At 37.4% G+C, this 8,932-nt stretch overlaps 1 protein-coding gene and 1 pseudogene across 1 annotated transcript in view; one reads left to right on the top strand and one right to left on the bottom strand.

The window, feature by feature from the left end:
* Nucleotides 1–8,932, top strand: part of NDUFS4 (NADH:ubiquinone oxidoreductase subunit S4) — a 109,958-nt gene that overhangs the window by 60,408 nt on the left and 40,618 nt on the right. The gene's annotated exons all lie outside the window — the stretch shown is intronic.
* On the bottom strand, nt 4–439 carry LOC144222032 (prefoldin subunit 6 pseudogene; annotated as a pseudogene).

The following is an 8,932-nucleotide window of genomic DNA, read 5'->3' on the forward strand; positions in this document are numbered from 1 at the left end:
ACCCTAGAGCTGCCTCATTTCCTCCCCTCCCCTACTCCTCACCACCAGGTCAGGCCTTCCCAGAAGTCCCTGCCATGCTGCTTGGGCCCACTACCACTCCTGCTGCACCTGAGCCACGGTCTCCCTCTGTAGCGCTGTTTGTTGTTCAAACTCCCAGAGCTGGGATTTGTATTGCTTAATTTCAGCTCTGATATAGTCCAGCCTCTTTCCCACTGTGTGACCCAAGCTTCTCCCATCTCCTCTTTGACCAGCACAGGACCCAGAAGTTTAAAGACCACATTGGACCCAACCAACAGGGCCAATTCCTCCTTCATGATACTATTTTCTATTAGTTGCACTTCAAGCTTCTGCAGCCCAGACATGGATTTAACTCAATTCCTACTGTAACTGCTGATATCTCTACTTCTCCTTGTGGCTTCTTTTGGATTAGTTTAGCCATGGCAGGGATGAAGGCCTACAGCGAGTTGGAGAGGGGCTCTGGGTCTCATACTCTGGAACGTACCTGAACTCCCCTTTCTGCCTTGCATTCTCCCTTCACTGTTAATAAACCTTGAAGTAAACTGCTCTTGGTCTCTCGTTGAAAATCAGTTGACTTTATATGTAAGAGTTTGTTTTGGAGCTGTCTCTTCTATTTCCTTGGCCTGTATCTGTCCTTACAGCAGTACTTCACTATTTCAAATACTATAGCTTTGTAGTAAGTTTTGAAATCAAGACATTTGAGTCCTCTGTGTGCTTCTTTTTCAAGATTTGTTTTGAGGCAAAAATTCCATATGAATTTTGTAATGAATTTTTCTGTTTCTGCAGAAAACATAACTGAGATTTTGGTAGAGTTTGCATTAAATCTGTAGGGTGATTGGGTAATATTGTCATCTGAACAATGTTAAGACATGCCAGCCCATGAACATGAAGTGTCTTTCCATTTATTTTTGTCTTCATTAATTTCCTTAAACAGTGTTCTTTAGTTTTCAGTATACATGCCTTTCACCTTCTTGGTTAAGTTTATTCCAGGGTGTTTTATTCTTTTTAATACTATTGTAATTGTTTTCTTAATTTTATTTTTATATTCTTTACTGCCAGCATTTAGGGTCACATGCTGGGGGATCACATGAATGCCTCAGTTGGTTAGACATCCAACTTCTGCTTAGGTCATGATCTTGTGGTTAGTGATTTTTGAGCTCCATGTCGGATGCTCTGCGTTCAGCATCTTGCTTTAGATCCTCTTACCCCCTCTCTCTCTGCCCCTTCCTTGCTTCTGCTTTCTCTCTCTTAAATTAAATAAAGATTAAAAAAATAATAATAAGTTAAAAAAACACAATTGGGTTTAAGGTGTGTGTGTGTGTGGTTTGTTTTTTTATCCAGTACTTTGCTGAACTTGTTCATTAGCTCTAACAAATTTTCTAAGTGTGTATGGAGTCCTATAAATCTATGAACAGAGATAGTTTTTTTCTTTCTTTTATAGTTTATGTCAAATTGGTTTCCATATAACACCCATTGCTCATCCCAACAAGTGCCCACCTTCATGCCCATCACCCCTTTTCCCCTCTCTGCACCTCCCCGCCCCATCAACCCTCAGTTTGTTCTCAGTATTTAAGAGTCTATTATGGTTTGCCTCCCTCCCTCTACTTAACTCTTTTTTCCCTTTCCCTTCCCCCACGGTCCTCTGTTAAGTTTCTCCTGTTCCACATATGAGTAAAAACACCTGGTATCTGTCCTTCTCTGCCTGACTTATTTCACTTAGCATAACACCCTCAAGTTCCATCCACGTTGCTGTAAATGGCCAGACTTCATTCTTTCTCATTGCCATGTAGTATTCCATTGTGTATATAAACCACATCTTGAACAGAGATAATTTTACTTGATTTATAATTTGGATGCCTTTTATTTTTATCTTGCCTAATTGCTCCTCTTCAGAACTCTGCCTCAAAAATGTTTGTTACCGAAGCAGACCTAAACTCCTAAACCCTACCTTCTCTGCTGTGAGACTGCTGTATTCTGCTTAGGCTTCACCATGGTCTGCAATGTACTTTCAAGTATAAAGCTGAGATAGTTAAGGACTACATCGTGAATTCTCCTTTCAGGGATTACACTGTGATTCTGCCTACCCTCCCAGTTGTCCAGTACCTGAAAATAGTGCTTAAAGTGACTTTCCCAGTTTTATATGGCAACACTTATTCCATCATGGATGGCAGCGAAAGTCCATTGACATCCTACATTGTGACAGTTCTTTTACAATAATGGCTTTGTTAATGAATCTGTACTCCTTTTTTTTAAACCTACCTTTAACAATTTGCTCAGGTACTGTTGCTGTTTTTTCTATAGAATGTACTTAATGACACCCCAACACATACATACTATGGCTGAATTTAGGTTTCATTTTAGTATATGACCAGACTTCAGCTCGCAGTAATTGAGGCATGCTCACTAAGACTCAGTTGTGTTTGTTTTCATAAGTTTCTATGCTAGTTTTACTTGAAATTGTAATTATATAATTTAATTGAATACTGTGATCTGATTGCTATAAAGGGGATAAAGAGTACTTTATGTGACAGTTCTGTTGAATACTTTGAAAAGGCAATATAATGGAAGGGCGCCTGCATGGTTGGTTAAGCGTCTTGCTCTTGATTTCTTGATTTTGGCTCAGGTCATGATTTCATGGTTTGTGAGTTTGAGTCCCATATCGGGCTTTGTGCAGACTGCACAGAATCTGCTTGGGATTTTCTCTCTCTCTCTCTCTCTGTCTCTCTCTCTCTCTCTGCCTCTGCCCACTTGTTCACACACATACTCTCTCTCAAAAATAAATAAATAAACAAACATTTTTTAAAAAGACGATAGTGATGAATTTAAAAAAAATTTTTTAACATTTATTCACTTTTGAGAGACAGTGCAAGCAGGGGTGGGGCAGAGAGAGAGGGAGACACAGAATCTGAAGCAGGCTCCAGGCTCTGAGATGTCAGCACAGAGCCAGAAGCAGGGCTCGTACTCATGAACTGTGAGATCATGACTTGAGCAGAAATTGGACGCTTAACTGACTGAGCCACCCAGGCACCCTGATAATGGTGAATTTCTAATAAATTATGTCAAATTAGGTGGAGGTGAAATAATTATAAAATATTATAATGTAAAAGGAAATCATAAAATTCTAGACAGATTTTGGACTCAGATTGTTTCACAAAGTCTTGATACTCTAGTCACATTAAAAAACCCCAAAACTAATGAATTAACTTATTTTCTTGGTAATGTGTCGAAGAAACGAACTTAGGATTCTAATCACTGGACCTATACTCAAGGAAAAAGTACGGCCCTATTATCAGATTATTAGAAGGGTGTACATGTGTGCTTTTCAAGTTAAAATACAGTGTTTAAGATGTGAATGTATATATGTGCACATGCATGCACATGTGTGTGTATATTTACTTACTTAGTGGTTCCCTGTTGTCACTAATACTTTCAGCTAACTGACTGTCAGTTCCTGAGTCAGAAAGGAGACTTTTGTTGGGTAATTTCACTTTTATTCTAAATTAACAAAGAATTGTCTTACACATCTTAATGTGCCTCCTCACAATGTAGTTTGATTTTCACATCATTGCCCCTTGAATAGTGCTTTATTAAACATAAGCATTTAGGGGTGCCTGGGTGGCTCAGTTGGGTTAAGACTAACTTCAGCTCGGATCGTGATTTCATGGCTTGTGAGTTCAAGCCCCTCATCCAGCTTGCCACTGCTGTCAGTGCAGAGCTCGCTTCAGATCTTCTGTCCACCTCCTCTCCCCTCCCTTTCCCCATTTGCATTCTCTCTTTCAAAAATAAATAAATCTTAAATTTCTTGAAAAAAAAAAGCATTTAGCTTTGGATCTATTCTTTTTTATTATTTCTAGCTTCCTTTCCAGATTTAATTAATTTCATTTATTGCTCAAACCATTTCTTGATTCTAAGTTTATTTACCTTCTGTTCTTTTGCTTTAATATTTTTTGAACAATTATTTGATATTTGGTTCTTTGCTGCTATGGCTTTTTTTTCCCCCCCCATAATTCTTTATGTTGTGTATATGTCAGCCTTTTAATATATTACCAGGGTATGAGAAGGACTGTTTGATTAAAAATTTGGATCTTTGGGTCACCTGGGTGGCTTAGTCGGTTAAGCGTCTGACTTTCGCTTAGGTCATGATCTCGCAGTTCGTGGGTTCGAGCCCCGCGTCGGGCTCTGTGCTGACTGCCAGCTCAGAGCCTGGAGCCAATTTCAGAGTCTGTATCTCCCTCTCTCTCTGACCCTCCCCTGCTCACGCTGTCTCTCTCTCTCTCCTAGAAATTTAAAAAAAAAAAAAAAAATTAAAAAAAAAATTGGATCTTTTCAGACTATAGTATGTGAGTTCCAAGTGCTCTGTGGTCACTTTTTTGTCCTTTTATTTCAGCTTCTGAAAAATTTCCTACATGCCTGATAGCTACATGACTATGTGACTTAGCGATTTAAAAATCCCAAAACTTCTGGAGTGTTGGATTAAAAAGAAAAAAAAAAGTCTCTTTGACTATGATTATAATAACTGGCTTCTTAAATTAAAATTATTAGCTTAGTAACTTTAAAAATGCTTCAGAGAAGCATATTGGTATTCACTGACACAATCATAATTGATCATTTATTTGTGAGGCATGATTTTTTTTAGTAACTTTCAGTTGTTTCAGGATTCATAGAAAACAAAGATTGTTTCATGTGTTTCCTTGTATAAAAATGAAGTCTCTCAATGAATTTTCCTGATTTGAGGGGAAAAGTTTATTTTTTAAAAATTGTAGCATTCTGCCATGAAATAACTGCTTAGTAGACTTGATTTGGCTGTGCCATATGTTAAATCATGTACTACAAAATAGAACTATATACAGTACAAATGTGAAAATATTTGCTATCCCCACACCATTATGTTGAGAAGGAACAGTTTATTTTGCCCTTCAGGGTCCTTCTAGATGGACTAAGAATCAAGTTGACATGAGACAGATTAACAGGAGACAATAACATTTCATAGTGTACATTTAGCAATTCACATGGACGTGGAATTCCAGAACCAGCTGAGCAACATGATGACTCTTTGAGCTGAGGAGAGGCTAGGCGTCTGAGGATGATACAAAGGGGAGAAAGACTATTAGCAGGAAAGTAAGAGGACATGTTTACAAAACAAAAGCTGCCTTATTATATAGAAAAGTTTCTTAGGTAAAGAGGAATCTGTTAGTAGCTCTCTTTTTGGTACAAACAGGCAGTTAAGGGAGAGGTAGAGATTTTCCTGAATGTGGTGGATTTTGATTGCTTTTAATTCAAAATAATGTCTATACCAAATTGGCCCATATTGACATGGCCTACCTGTGGCCCCTACAATTACAAAGAGATTGTACATTTATGTGATGTTTCAGAGTTCTGTTTTGGGCTGTTAGTTAGATTTTAGATGAGTGTTAACATTTTCATGGCAGTTTCTTTTGGTAGCTGCTCTTATAAAGTAACATAACAACATTTGGGTCACTTTTGAGGAAAATTTGTTAATTTTTTGGTATGTTTTTATAAGTCAGAAACCAAACTCATCCTCTATAGTTTTGTGTAGAAGAGCACACACTGAATAAATTCAAGCCAGTTAGTATATACCTGTGCCTTGAGAGGATAAATGATAGCTGGCCTGCCTTTTGGTGACAGTATAAAATTTGCCCACAGTTTTGGAAAGCAGTTTGATAACATGTCAGGGACCACGAACATTTTTATAACATTTGACTTCATCAATTCTACCCTCAGTGATGGATGGTTAAAGAGATTAGGTAGGATTTTCATTGCAGTATACTGGAAAAACAACAATAACAAAACGTGATTTTTCAATAATGAGAGATTGTTGCTGATTGATCTATCCCAGCCACTAACTCAGGAAATGAATGGGTGAGTCCCAGTGCACTGCCTCCGCCAACAGCTCCATCCCTGGGGATTCCTGAGGGGGCTGGACAAGTTAGAACCAATGCTTCTGGCTGGGTTTTGCCAACACTGTTGCTGAACAAACTTGTTGCAAGAGAAGCCAGTAACTCAAGAGACAAGGGTTTGAAAAAAAGGGTGAAATTTATTTCAGGGGCTAGCAGCTGTTAGAGGTGGCAGGTTCAAGCCTTAACAACCTGCCTTTCTGCTGGCAAGATGGATACCTGGAGTTTTATAAGGGAGAGTTGGGGCAGGGGGTGCGGTCCATGCAAGAAAGCAAGCAGAGAGCTCATGATCATGGGTGGAGGTCGGTATGTGTTTAGCCCATGATCATGGTCTGAGAAGGGGATGTGTGGGGTGTGGTCTTCTAGACATTCATTTACTATCTGAGCCTTTCTGGTCTGGCAGTTGGAATGTTCAGTCATTGCAAAATGTCTTTGTCAATGCCTCAAGAAAATGCAATAAGAAATAAGCACAATAGGTTTTAGTTAGAGTATGAGTTAAACAGTCTTGTCTATTTCTGGTTTTTAACCATTGGCGTCTGTAGTTTAGCAACAGGGCTCATTGGCAGAATTGGCTAAGACATTGTGACATATCAACTCAATAGATTATTAATGAGGATTAAAACAAATACGAAAACTAGGTAACTAAATGTTTAAAAAGGTAGTGATGTGATACTTAAAAATAATCAATGCAAAGTACCTTTATTATTATTATAACTATAAAGTGGATATGTGTATGGATAATTATTGGTAGGTAAAACAGTTAAGAAAATGGTTGCTAGAGTTCATAGCAGCACTCTCAACAACAGCTAAAACATGGAAAGAGCCTAAGTGTCCATCAACGGACGAATGGATCAAGAAGATGTGGTTTATCTATACCATGGAATACTACATGGCAATGAGAAACAATGAAATCTGGCCATGTGTAGCAACATGGATGGACCTTGAGGGTGTTATGCTGAGCGAAATAAGTCAGGCAGAGAAGGACAAATATCATGTTTGCACGTATAGGAGGATTAGGAGGAACTTAACTGAGGACCATGGGGGAGAAGAAGGGGGTAATTGGTTTGGGAAAGGGAGAGAGGCAAACCATGAGAGACTCTTGAATGCTGACAAAAACTGAGGACTGATGGATGTGGGGGGGAGGGGAGAGATGGGCATGGAGGAGGGCACTTGTGGGGATGAGCACTGGGTGTTATGTGGAAACTAATTTGACAATAAACTATTTGTAAAAAAAAAAAAAAAGTAACCCTCACAGAATTAAAAAAAGAAAGAAAATGGTTACTAGCAAAGATGTTAAGCATATGGATAGATTTTTCTAAATTTCTTTTCGATTTTAAGTGTTTACCAGTATCTTTAAAATCATAAGCATCCCGAAGGAATCATCTTCTCTGTCCCTCTTTGGTAAGGTCTTTTCTGATAGTTTTTCACCTTTAAAATTTGATTTAATCCTTCCAAACAGTGCTTTGACATAGGTTTTGTTATATACTTTTTAAAGGAAAAAATGGACATAGAGTTTAAGCAGCTTGTCAGTACTGCATAGGTAGCACTGGTGGTGCTTGGGTTCCTCCAGATTTATCTGAATCCTACTTGCTTTCTCTTAACCAATATTGTATTTTCCGATGTGATTATTGAGTTATTTCTGCCACACATCACCCTTACCATGGATGCACAAATTGTAAACCTATTCAGGAATAAAATTTTGTCTTTATATCCCCTGCAGCCCCTGGCATGAATAACTTGTCATACATAGTAGGATCTTTCATTTTGAGTTGAAATAAAAGTGTATCTTAATCATTCAATTTTATGAATTTCATAGGCTTACCAGTATGTGTTTTCATACTTAATACAATCAGTTTTACTCAGTGTTTTTGATGTGTACAACAAATGGGACATTCAGCCCTTGTTTTTAAAAGCTCCGTTTTTCTCTCCTCCAAACATGAAGCAGCTTATGGACTCTAATTACAAAACCCTTTGTTGTATTTTGATTACAAACTTATTTTTCAAGGAAGATGGGAGATTTCCTTTATCTTAACATCGGCCTCCCAATACTTACTCTGTCTCTCCTTTTTATAAAGTTCAGTATTAATTTTCATGCGAATGCAGATGATGTCTGTACTGTTTTGAGCATTATGTCCAGTAACTAATACATAGCCAGTGCTGAAAAATATGATGAGTAAATGAAATACATTCTTTTTATTGTCTAAGGTAAGCACTTTATATACGTTAGTCCTCATTTTACTTCATTTAGTTGATTTTATAGATGGTAAATGAAAAGAAGCTTATTAATTTGCCCAAAGTTGTGATTTGGGATTCTTCTAACCCCGTTTGACTCAGCCCTTTGCTTTTAACCATTGCTCCTATTCAGAAAGATCTAGAAGTAATGAAAATAGAGATTGAGACAAATGTGTAATTATTAGTTGTATTACTTATGATTTGCAGAGTCTTTTGCATGTTACTATTTCTGTCTTAGCATTTTATTTAAAGCTGAACTTTTGGTTCCATGATAGCCTTGCCCAGTATACAAAATGTAATGTTGCATTCCAATACTTGTTTCATTACCTGGTTGGATTCCCACATCAATATGTTGCTTTAACAAACAAACAAAAATCAGCTCTACTGGCACACCTCTAATGTATTTTTACAGTTTTTATTTGTGTATGAATTTTTATGGCCACTGACTTTTTAGAAGTGCTTAATGTTCTTCCATGATAAGTAAATACATATAGTTATGCTGTCAACTCTTTAGATTGTTCAAACTGTAAAATTTATTTTGTAAAATGTCCTTCATTATTTATGAGACCATTTAGTGAGTTTCTTGTGCTAAGTATCTGTAGGGTACTTGAAAGGAAGTTTTTTTTTTATTACAGATTGTTTTCTTTTTAACATCTTTCATGGTTGAAGTAGAATATAAACAATCTTCAAGTTTAGATCAGTTTTAGCCCTGGAATAAATTTAAATACATAACTGGTAACTAAAAGCTTACAGTAGAGCAAGTTTTT

This window comes from Crocuta crocuta, unplaced genomic scaffold (assembly GCF_008692635.1).
Source record: "Crocuta crocuta isolate KB4526 unplaced genomic scaffold, BGI_CrCroc_1.0 scaffold181, whole genome shotgun sequence".
Classification (NCBI taxonomy): Eukaryota; Metazoa; Chordata; class Mammalia; order Carnivora; family Hyaenidae; genus Crocuta; species Crocuta crocuta.